Here is a 12,087-nt window from a genome sequence, read left to right on the forward strand (position 1 = left end):
ACAATTCAATTCAATTCATTTAATCTACTTCTGTTATACTTTTATTATACATACATATATATATACCCACTACTATTATATACTTTATAGTGCATAATATACGTAATACATATTTATTTCTTTTTTTTTATATACTTTTGTGTCACTTTTTTTAGAAATGCTCAAGTCTGAATTATGTTATTTTATTTTTTGTAATATGTTTTTTTTACTACATTTCTTTTTCATATTTAATCATAATTTTACTCTCCAAAAAAGGAGTAAATTTTATAAAAAAAAGCTAAAAAAATATAAGAAACGTGTAAGAAAAGAAATATTGGCAGAGAGAAAAAATTTTAAAAGACTTTTAGTTTTATCTTTAAATCTTTTTGTTATATAAATATATTTTTATTTTTTAATTTTTATTTAAAATAAGTATTAATTAGTCATGTTAATTTGCTAAGTCTTTGAATGTAAATTTTTATTTTCTTTTTTTCTTTATTAAGGCTTTATAAGGTTTTGTTAATAATTAATCATATATTTTTTTTAAGTTGAATCAACAAAAAACCACAATTTGTTAAGTAAAAATTTCTATAAACAGAACTAAAAACAAAGTCTACACATTTTTATTAAGGGAGTTATTAGTTTGTAATGCAAAACAAACAAGTTCATGGAATAATTTAAGTTAAAAAACAGTAAAAATCAGCCTAATTCGTTTCGAAAGGAACTCTTTTCGAATTACAATGTATTTAGCACACATTTTCGAACATTTTTATTTTCGGATTGAGTTACGCAGTAACCGCCCTTATTATAGCGACTCACTTCGTATTAAGATGAAAAATGTGATTTTGTTACCCCCTCAAAATAATCCTTGGTTCGTTTTATGATGTTTCCCAAAAAATGTTGTGTCTAGTGATGACTGTTCGTGAGTTGGACCATTATTAAAACAATGTTTTTTATAACCACCATCAACATATCGAAATATTGGTCGTAGAACCAAAAATATATATATTCCGGGTCCTCATAAGATTCTAAGACGATCTAGCTATGAAAACACTATAGGGAACACTATGACAATACTGATAAATTTATTTATACAAATTAGTTTTAAGTACTTTCAAATTATACTGTAAAGTATGGCGAAATACTTAGGCAACATTTGTCCCTAGTCCCCTCAGAAAATTACTTGAACATTCACCCTTATCGCGAATCAATATTTCACATGAAATATGTTCCCATTTTTCGTTCATAAACTTTGTTCATGTGAAAAAATTCCCCATGTTGTAAAATTTTTAGATGGAATTTTGTAAACAATAAACAGCTGTTACGAACAAAATCAACTATTGTGAATGAAAAGTTCAGGGAAATGGATATTTCATGTGAACATACATTTCACATGCTTTTCACGATAGGGGTGATTCATAATTATCTTATAATAATTAATATATTGAGAAAACTGGACATAAACAAGTTTTATATGAATCTAAATCTTTCTACCAATCGGTCCATAATTGACCCTACCCCCATATAACCGCTATATCAGTTAAATATTTTATTGTCACATGTTGATGGTGGGTAACAAGATTCGGCACAGCTGAATATAACACTTTTAGTTGACAATATTGAAATATTCCACAATTTGTATGATTTTTCAAGGGTTTTTAATGAAAATTTTTTATTTTTTAACGCTTGATAACGTTAACGTTTGATAGAACTCCATATTCTATATTGTAATAGGAAAAAATTTAAATAAAAAAAGCTTTTATTTCTTACTCATGAACGATTACCACTAGAGGTGGTTCAAATCGAAAACGCAATTTTTAAGCTATATGCACTCTTCGTTTTTGTTTTTGCTTTTTCATATTCCGTTCAATTTTATAGATTCGCAAAAGTTTTAATCATTCTGTCTTTTCAGTTTTGATTTGGCAACGCTTTGTATAAGAAAACCAAACCTCTGGGACTCATTTCATAAACGAAACTTTTGGAAACGTAAGCAATTTTGTATGAAGAATATTCAGGCCTGTCACAGAATTCCATTCCGATCGAAAGTGGAATTAATTCCGCATTTTGCTTCTTCAGAAAAAGTAAAACGAAAATTTCTTTCGGAATGAAACCACTTTCAGTTTTCAAAGTGGAATTGATATTTCTTTGTAGTTATTTATTTATCTAAAATTTTTAATCAGTTTCTGTACCAAAAATTTGACTTTTGTTTTAAAATTAAAAACGTTGTCAAATTAAAATCGAAAATATAGAATTATTAAATATTTTTTGAATTAATAAGCTTCACGGAATCTGAAGAACCTAAAACGAAATCGATCTGAAAAAAAACTACGAAACTGTAACCATTCCGAACAAAATGTGTGACAAGCCTGATAATTTCATAACAATACCACTTATCCACTTAGAAAACTAAACGTGATTTAATATCGAAAGAAATGTTCGTTTCCATTTTTTCTGGAGAAGCAAAATAAGACATTAATGTTATTCATTTAAAAAAAATTGGAAAATTAAACTCTGATTTTTTTACACAACAAAAACATGAACAGAATTCCACAAAAAAAATATTTTTTTTTATTTTTTTCTTGTGTTTGTTGTGTAAAAGTGTAAAAAAATCAGTACAGAATTATTTCCGCTGTAGATTGGAATGAAAATCTGTGGAAGAGGATGTATAATTTTCTATCTGTCTATGGTTATTTTTTCTAAAAATACAAAAGATTTAAATTAAAATAATTCTATTGCCTACCTTTAGGATGTCACAAAAACATAAATTACAAATATGAACATTTTGGGTTTGATTCAGTTTCTCGAACAAAAAACAGGCAATGTGTTTTTTAATAATAAATACAATTGATTTAGATGTTGCTTGATGTTGCAACTATTAATAATTTAATAATTAATTTCTTATAATGCCTACATTATTAACAAACTTTTCTCAAGCTCTATTATTTTATGAAATGATTTAACAAATCATACAAGTATCATTGGACCAGGAATGCACATCAATATTTATACTACAATAAAATAATCAAATTTTAAGTTTATAAAACAAAATTTCCATACAAAATCTGGGCGGTTACTGCGTAACTCTTCAATATTTGAAATTGTGTGCTAAATAATTCGAAACGAATTTTATAAACCTTTGATAAATTTAAAATTAAATTAACGATTCCTTTTCAAAATCAATTTCCATCACATACCTGATTGTTTTATAAACAATTCATAAAAAATTTCATTATGAATACCACATATTATTACAGATATGCAACAAACGACAGTTGTCAAAAAAGTTTTCAATGGTTATGATTTGCAGAGTGAGAGAAAAAAATACAATTTTCAATAGGCAACGAGTTTTAAATATACATATTTGTCCCTCTTTTCAAACCACAACCATTTTGACATTTTCTTTTGTTATTTTTCTATTGAAACCAGCTGATTCATATCTGTATAATTTGTGATGAATACAATCTTAATAGATTGTATTATTTGATTTAACAAATATTTTTTTTATAATTTTAGAATTAAACCGAAACATTTTTATTGTAAAAAGTCTAAATAAAATTCCTCATTCATACTTTTTTTTATATTTTTATTAACTTTTCTTTTAAATTGTTTGTATCTTTTGTTTTAATAAATAGAATATGATTTTTTTTAAAATTTAAATAAATAATGAAAAAAAAACTTTAGCTATTAATGAAATAATGAAAAACCGCTGAAAATAAGTCAAATTAATGTGTTTTAAAACTAAATCTTAAAGATTTATGTATATTGTGGTGTTATATTGAAATGTTTCAAAACTAAAAAAAAAAAAAACTAAACTTTAAAAATAAAATGTATGACTGTGTTTAAAATTTGGAATGTAATATTTAATGTCTAGCAAATAAGTGTTTTTAAATGTTTACACACTTTATTATACATACTAACTAAATAACGAATGGAAAATAAGAAATACCTAAAGGTTTCTTAAAATATACAATATATATATTATACACATAACTATTATACACAATTGTTAAAAATATATAGAATTTATTAACAAATTTAAAAAAAAACTCTAAACTTAAAACTGAACTTAAATGTACAAGGAATAGAATAATTAAATGGTTTCAAAAAAATAAAAATGTATTTAATTCAAAGTAAAACTAATAATAATATTTTTACTAATTGAAAGGAAAGGTTTGTAAATTTAAACTACATATTTGAATTTAACGTTATTTTTCTCTGCTTAATGATAGTTTAACATTAGCTAGAGTTGCCATTTTAGTTAAACTATAGTTAAACTGTTAACCATATCAACAAGTCACTGTTAAACACAACCGTGTGTTTTTTTCTTTTAACCAATGTACTTCCCACTGTTATGCTCTGAGAGGGCCCAAAGAGTGCTAGTGATACTCTTGTTATTTGAGCCATATTTACCTCAAACAACAGTTGGACATTTTAGTTAATAAACGACTTTCGACACGTGCGGTTCATTTTGTAGACGGAAAACGGCCACATATTTTTAAAATATTTTGAAAATTGTGTGTAAAAACAAAACAGTTAAATCAAATACAATAAATAAAACTCGTTACAAAGAGAGTGAATTTAGTGAAGCAATAAAAACCACAACAACATAATACACTACTTGTATTAAAATTTATAATAGAAAAAGAAAAAAACTACGCGACATTTTAAAACAACGGTTTGCCAGTTAGAAAACTAACATACAGAGTGACTGACTGGCTGCTAGTTTTCTATTTACCACAAAATTTTTATTCATTATCATGATTTCTATGGGAATGTAACCCTACCCCACATACTCACAATACGGTGAGAAGTGTATGTGTGTATTTTGTTATTGCTGTTGCAATGTAATGGAACATTAAAACAAAAATATATACATATGGATATGAATATGAGACATAACGCTGCATAATAATCATAAAAGTAATACACCAACAAAAAACAACAACAACAAAATTTACATTGTTACAAAGTGGTACCTAATAATTATTTACATATTTATTTCTATTTATTTATTTGTGTTCTTTTGTTTTCATCATCATTATCTTCTTCTATACCATTTCATTTACCGGAAGGCAGTACATAGTAGTGTTGTTGCCTCAACTATAATCATAACATTACTGTTTTATAGTTGTTGTTGTTGTCTTACAAATATTGAGTACAATCATAATAACAATAACAGCAACAACACTAATAGTAATAATAATTATCATCATCATCATCATTTGTTTACATCTATTTGTTCTCATCTGTGTAGTGTGGGCGAAGTGGAAACAACAAAAAAAAAACATAATTGTAACTCAAAAAAAGTAAAACAAATCAAAACAAAACAAATTTATTCATTCACAGTGTTGTAATTGCTATTTTGCATACAAAAATCTCTAAATAAAAAGAAGGTAAATATTAAAATAAATTTGGAATATAGATAGATAGAGTGAGGAGTGTGATTTATAAAACTAAGCAAAAAAAAAAAACAAAGTGAAACTAATGAATTTTTAAAACAATTTTGGATTACTTTTATATAACTTGAAATGTATTGTGTTGGTATGTAACAAAATTTAAATTGGTTTAAATTAGTATTCGATTTGTGAAATTTTTATATTTTGACTACTCTGTATGCAAACAAAAAAAAAAACTTCGAACTCTACAGATTTAATGTGAAGTGTTAATTTTGCGTAAATATACAGGCCTGTCACAGAATTCCATTCCGATCGAAAGTGGAATTAATGAAATTTCATTTCTTTCGGAATGAAACGACTTTCAGTTTTCAAAGTGGAATCGATATTTCTTTGTAATTACATATTTGTTTTTCTAAAATTTTTAATCAATTTCTTCCCTTTTGTTTTAAATTTATTCAAATATTGTACAAATTCATAGAGAAGACACATAGAGCGGAAACTCTCCTGTCAAAGACCTAACTCAGTTGTCAAAAACCTAAGTGGTGAGAATGTATTAATAAAAAAACTACGTGAAAACAAAAACAACACTCGTATGTGTAACTTTTTTGAGTAATTTTTTTGTTTGAGTTTTTTTCGAGTTTCCGCTCTATGTTCTCTATGTACAAATTCATTAAACATTAAAATATTGGCATATTACTCGGTATTTATAAATTTATCCACATTTTCTGGAAATCCACCCATTAAAGATTTTATAGTTGCTTTCGTTATCTTTTTGAACGAGGTGGTCCACTTACACTTAAAATCGGACATTTCCTGGGATACCTTTCCTATGTTCTTTAATTCTTTTTTTACAAGAGCCCAATACCTTTTCACAGGCCGAAGTTCTGGACAGTTGGATGGATTGGCCTCCCGTGTTACAAAATTGACATTATTGTTTGAATAATGGCTTTCTTTATACGACTTGAACGCATCATTAGGTTTGGCTCTGCGCACAAATGAATCAGAGCATTTAACTTTACGAGTTGCTTTTCTGAGATAAATGTTCGGTGCTCTTCAAAAGAGTTGTTCGACTTCTATTTCCTTACCAATATCTGTTAGACCTTTTTTCTTCCATTTCTGGTATGTGATAGATAGAAATCGATCGATTTGAAAGAGTGTGATAAATTTTATGATTTGTTTAAATAATTGGTTATTATTTCCTTCCTACTTGGCATTTGTCAAGTACTTAATTAAAATAATTTTATCAACAAATTTGATAAAGGTTGGTGGATTGTATTTTAGCAAAATATAAAAACTTTTCGGATCAGGGATTTTTAGGAAAATTTTTAGCTTTTATTTTAAAACATTTGTACAAAACAAATTTATTCAAAGTATATATTGGTCATTGTTAACTATGACCTTTTCCCATCTTTCTGGCAACATATGGATTCCGAGCCAAAAGAACTGCACATCTTTTGAGGCCAAGAACGAATCGAATCGGATACAAGGAGAGCGTTCTGCATCGATTGAAACAAATAGTAGTCCGGCGGGGCAAGGTCTTGACTATAAAGCGGGTTTCTAAATAGTTTTTAACAGGTGTGGTCAAGTGTTGTCATGATGGAATATTACGGTTTCATGCCTGGTCGATATTCGGCCAATGCTCGCTGCAGACGAATTAGTTTCGTGCGGTACAGGTTACCTGTGATAGTCTGGCCAGATTTTAGCAGATCACAATAGGCAGGACACTTTTGGTCCCACCAAATACACAGCATTACCTTAGCGCCATGGATTTTTGATGTCAATTCAACGATTCATATTTTACAGCGTTCAATTTGCATTTCAGACATACGTAATCGTCATTCAAGTCTCTCGGTTTCAGTTCGTATGCTACCCAATTTCCCTGCTTTTGGATGAATTCTTTAGCTTGGAAACGTTTTAAAATTGCTGATTGATTAGCTCCCAATGATTTTGCTAGCTCTTGTAGAGTTTGACAACAATCTACATTGAGTTTTTTTGGCTGGCTTGGGTGATATTTGTCTTCCGTGTCAAAATCACCACTTCTGAACCGCGCAAACCATCTCTCTTCAAGCATATCGGCAGTTATGTATATTTACTTGTCTAATATTCCCTTTAGATTCCAAAGAACGTTTTGCAAAACCTATTATTGTTGTATTTAAATTGTTTCTAATTGTATATATTATAATTATTTTTATTGTTCCCACACTCAAGTTCATTTAAAAAATAAACAAACCGTCGTAGTTAATGACAAGAGTTTCTACCTGAAAAAAAATACTTAACTTGCAGCTTTAAGAAACAATTCTTAACATTTTAATTATTAAGTAATTAATAATTATTCGTTTAAACGTTTCAGAAACAAACATTTTAATAAATTATAAGCGAAACTTAGAGGAAGAACAACAAACCCCGGCAATAAAAAATAAACAATTTGTAAAAATCAAATATTTTCAAACAACCCACTACACATGTTATATCTTATAGCATCAATATTTGATATATTCGATTAAATACTTATAATATCACAATAAACAATTTTGTTAAGTATTAAAGCACTTGACTTTTGATATAGTCAGGTGCCAGAGTTTTGAAAATTCTATCCAACTTTATTTACACTGAGTTCTTAATAAACCTTTAAAAATTAACTTAACGAAAAATCTGATAAATCGGATGAATTAAATACTGTAAAGTAGCTTTAGAAGGGTAACTAAGCAATTGTATTGCCTTTAGATATTCCCTTTTGATTCATCATAATATATTTGACATTTCTCAGAGTTTTGCTCTATTCGGAAATTAATTAGATTTCTCTTATTTTTTTATTCCGATTTTTTTTTTTAAATGAGAGGAGAGGTTTTGAAATATGAGGAAAGTGAATAAAAGTGCTCAGACTAGTCAGGTCTTAGAATTTTGAAAAGATGTTTAAATGTTTATTGGTTTATTTATTTCTATAATTTAATAACCCGGAACTGGTTTCTTAAACTTTATTACAATTAAATAAAGATGAGGTTTATTTTTGATCAAAAATGATGATAAAGGAACAGAAAATGAAAAATTATATAAAAAATAGAGAAATAAAGAAACAATCATGATGTTACTATTAGATAATACACGTTTTGATTAAATTGTTTGAACAAATTTTAAGAAAATAATAATAAATTACTTGTGTTTTTTTTGCGCAGTAATTACATCCAAATTGTTTACTTTTTTTGTTGGATATACCCTATACAATAAATATGAGTACAAGGGTGTAATATGTTGGAGCAGCAGTTTGTTACATTTAATAAAATTATAAAGCTAGGGACATTTTGTATATTCTATTAATAATAAAAATATTTTAGCAAAACAGTGCTTATGTATTGGTTGTGTGACTTAAAAATGCGGGATTTTTAAAAATTTTTAGCTTTTTTTTGAAACATTTGTACAATATAAATTTATTCAAAGTAATTGGCCATTGTTAGCTTTTCCCATCATTCTGGCAAAAATTGTTTGAGGCCAAGAACGAATCAAGTCAATATCGGATACTCTGTTGCAAAGTGAGGCGTATCGCAGAGAGAGCTTTCTTCTGCGATCGATACAAATAGTAGTCGGACGAGGCAATGTCGGGACTATAAAGCGGCTGAGCAAAACTTCCCATTCACTTCATTCTAAATAGTTTTAAACAGTTATTTCAACATGTGGCCTAGCGTTGTTATAATGGAATATTACGGTTTCATGTCTGACCACATATTCTGGACATTTTTCGGCCAATACTCATTTTAAAAGAAATAAGTTACATTAAATCGAATTGAATTTTTCATAATAAAATTAGTTTTTTACAATTTCGAAATTTTCGAACTTAATTTTGAAAATTTTAAAGTTGCTAAAAAAATTAGTATTTTATTGTAAAATTTATAAAAAAAAAAATTGTGCAAATATTTGTACAGTTTCCCTTTGATGGTCTGGCTAGATTTCAGCAGCTCATAATATATAGGATCATTTTGCTCCCATCAAATACCAAGCATTACCTTAGCGCCATGGATATTTGGCGTTGGTGTCAATTCGACTGGTTGACCCGGCTTCACATGCGATCTATTACGCTTCGGTATTTGGTAATGGATCCATTTTTCATTGCAATGAATGATTCGGAGCAAAAATTATTTGCTTTTATATCGTTCGAGCATCATTTCGGACACTCAAAATCGTTTTTCAAGATCTTTCGGCATCAATTCGTATGGTAGCCAATTTCCCAGCTTTTGGATGAATTCTGCTGCCCGAAAAGGTGTTGGAATTGCTACTTGAGTAGCTCCCAATGATTTAGCAAGCTCTTGTTGAGTTATACAACAATCTTCATGGAGTAATGCCTTCAATTCTTGGTATTTTGTCTGGCCTTAGCCGAACAAACCATCTCTCGCATGTTGAAACCGATGGAACACATTCACCATTAGCTTCAGTGAGCAATCGGTGTGCTTCAGCTTCACTGGTTTTCAAATTAAAGAAGTAAAGCAAAACTTACCTCATATGACGATTCGTTGGTACAAAATTCAACATGATTTCATCGTTGGAGTCAAATCTCGACATTTCTTTAGGTTTGGAAACAGGAACTAGTCATTCGGTGCTAAATCCGAAGAATAGTGTGGAAGAGGCAGCAATTCGTAGCCTAATTCATGAATTTTTGCCATTGAAACTGGACATGTGTGTAGCTTTTTGTGCACACGATTGTGAGCAAATGCGACAGCTATCTTGCGTAAAGCTTTCACATAAACAAGTGATCATTCAAAATTTAAACCACTAAGGCCCGTTTTCTCAATGTATCGACAAACTACCTGTAACTAAATGTCGACATAAATGTATTATGCCGATAACTGTCCGTTAACAATTTTGGTTTTCTCAATATACCGACAAAAAAACATTATTTTCAGTTGGGAATACCTCTGAAAATAGATGTGAAAGTTGGGAACCCTGCCTTCAAGTGACAACATGTTTACATAAATCAGCTGTTTAATTTGGCCATCGACAGCCGGAATTATTTGAACAATTCATTATCCTGCATGTCTGCCAGGCAGTTAGGCCTGGCATGATAAACTCTTCTGCATTCACTTGGAACTCATGTTCTTCGAGTTTATCCTCCATCAAATTAATGTTAATTCCTCTGTTAAACTTTTTTTCGTAAAATCTATTTAATATCGTTTACAATAACAGAAACTCATAAAAATTATGAACAGCAGTCAGCTGATTGAATTTATCTGTACGATAAATAAATAATTAGCAGATGAGGTCGGGTTAGCTTTGCGACAGAATAGAAGCAAATGAGACATTGAGAAAACCAAATTTCTTTAATCTGCAGTTTTTCGTTGGGAAAAAAGATAATCACCTAATGAGAAAACGGCCCTAAGTCATGTGGGATGCCTATGGCTTCTATAATCTCTCGCACTTTCAATGCCCGATCGGCCAACACCATATCGTGAATTTTTTCAATTGTATCGGGTGTCCAGAATGTTCGGCATCTTGCGTGCTTTTACAACGAAATTCAGTAAACCATTTTTTTACCATTGAAATTGATGGTTTTTTCCGCAAAAAATAATGCCTAATGAGCAGACGAAATTCACTTTTATTCAATTACTCCTCAAGTCACGAGGTAGTCTGCTACCAATGGCTGTCAAACACATACTAAATGACGCAGCTTGTTCAAATTTTGACAGGAGTCAACTGACAGATGCCTGATGTTGGCAGGAGCAGTGCTGCTCTTTAGTTATTGCTACCTTTTTGACTAATTAATGATGTGGGCGTAAAAGCTTTTGGGCGTAACTAATCGAACCATGCCAGAGGATACATCTTCACTATTAAAAATACATATTATGTACGTAACATTTTTATATAATCATGTAAGTAAACAAGTTTATTTATTTAACTCTTTGTTGTCGTTGATTTTGTTAATAAAACAACCATTTTTTTGTTTGTTATTATTGTTTTTAGATAAGATTAGCAATATTATTTGTTCATTTATTTAGACTGTTACTTGTCTTGTCGTATGTACATAAATATTTACTCGTACTCGTATTCATATTAACTTATATTGCAGCGTTTAAAACTAGTGAGTTGGTTGGTGGTGTAAATAATAAAATGATGATTTTAAGGAAATAAATATAATTGGCACCATTTTCAGTACTCGTACCATAAATAAATATTTATGGGCAAATAAAGTTAAACGAAAGTGAATAAAAACTGGTGCAAATTAAGGGAAATGGCCATGTACTGCTTACTACCTTAACTACTGTTTGAATTTTATTATATTTATTTACAAATCAAAATCGATTTGTAACGGAAATATTTGGATTATGTAAAACAAAGGAAAACTACCTGGTTTATTTTGTTTATAAAAACCTTGAACCTTTTTAATTGTGATTCAATGTGATTAAAATTGTGTTCTGAAACTTTAATGTTGGAAATTTTTATTCTTTTTTATTTTTGTTTGTTGATAATCAGTTTAAATTTGAAAAAAATGCTAAATACTCATCATAAAATTGAAATCTGTTGTTTGTAGATTTCAAAGTTTCAAATTTATGTTTCTTTTTTTTTTTGCTGGGTTTCAGAAGATTCTCTGTTAAAGATTATTTGCCTTTTAAGCAGGTAATTAAATAACGATTTTTTTTCGGAATCGTTTTCGTAAAAATGCGAAATTAAATACAAATTTTCAAATGACGTCATGTTTTGGTTCTACGTAAAGGAAGTTGAACAAATA

The 12,087-nt window shown here is 28.9% G+C and overlaps 1 protein-coding gene across 4 annotated transcripts in view; it reads left to right on the top strand.

Annotated features, from left to right (window-relative positions):
• The first annotated feature begins 4,412 nt into the window (after positions 1–4,412).
• Rhp (rhophilin) overlaps positions 4,413–12,087 on the top strand; it is a 150,222-nt gene continuing 142,547 nt past the window's right edge. Inside the window, exon 1 of one of the 4 annotated variants that reach the window (XM_065508451.1) lies at positions 4,413–4,951. The gene's annotated coding sequence lies outside the window, so the exon portion shown is untranslated. Of the gene's footprint in view, positions 4,952–5,281; positions 5,373–12,087 lie in introns of those variants that run through there. The other 3 variants (XM_065508448.1, XM_065508450.1, XM_065508449.1) reach the window with 3 other exon arrangements.

The sequence above is a fragment of the Calliphora vicina genome, chromosome 4, assembly GCF_958450345.1.
Source record: "Calliphora vicina chromosome 4, idCalVici1.1, whole genome shotgun sequence".
In the NCBI taxonomy this organism is placed as follows: domain Eukaryota; kingdom Metazoa; phylum Arthropoda; class Insecta; order Diptera; family Calliphoridae; genus Calliphora; species Calliphora vicina.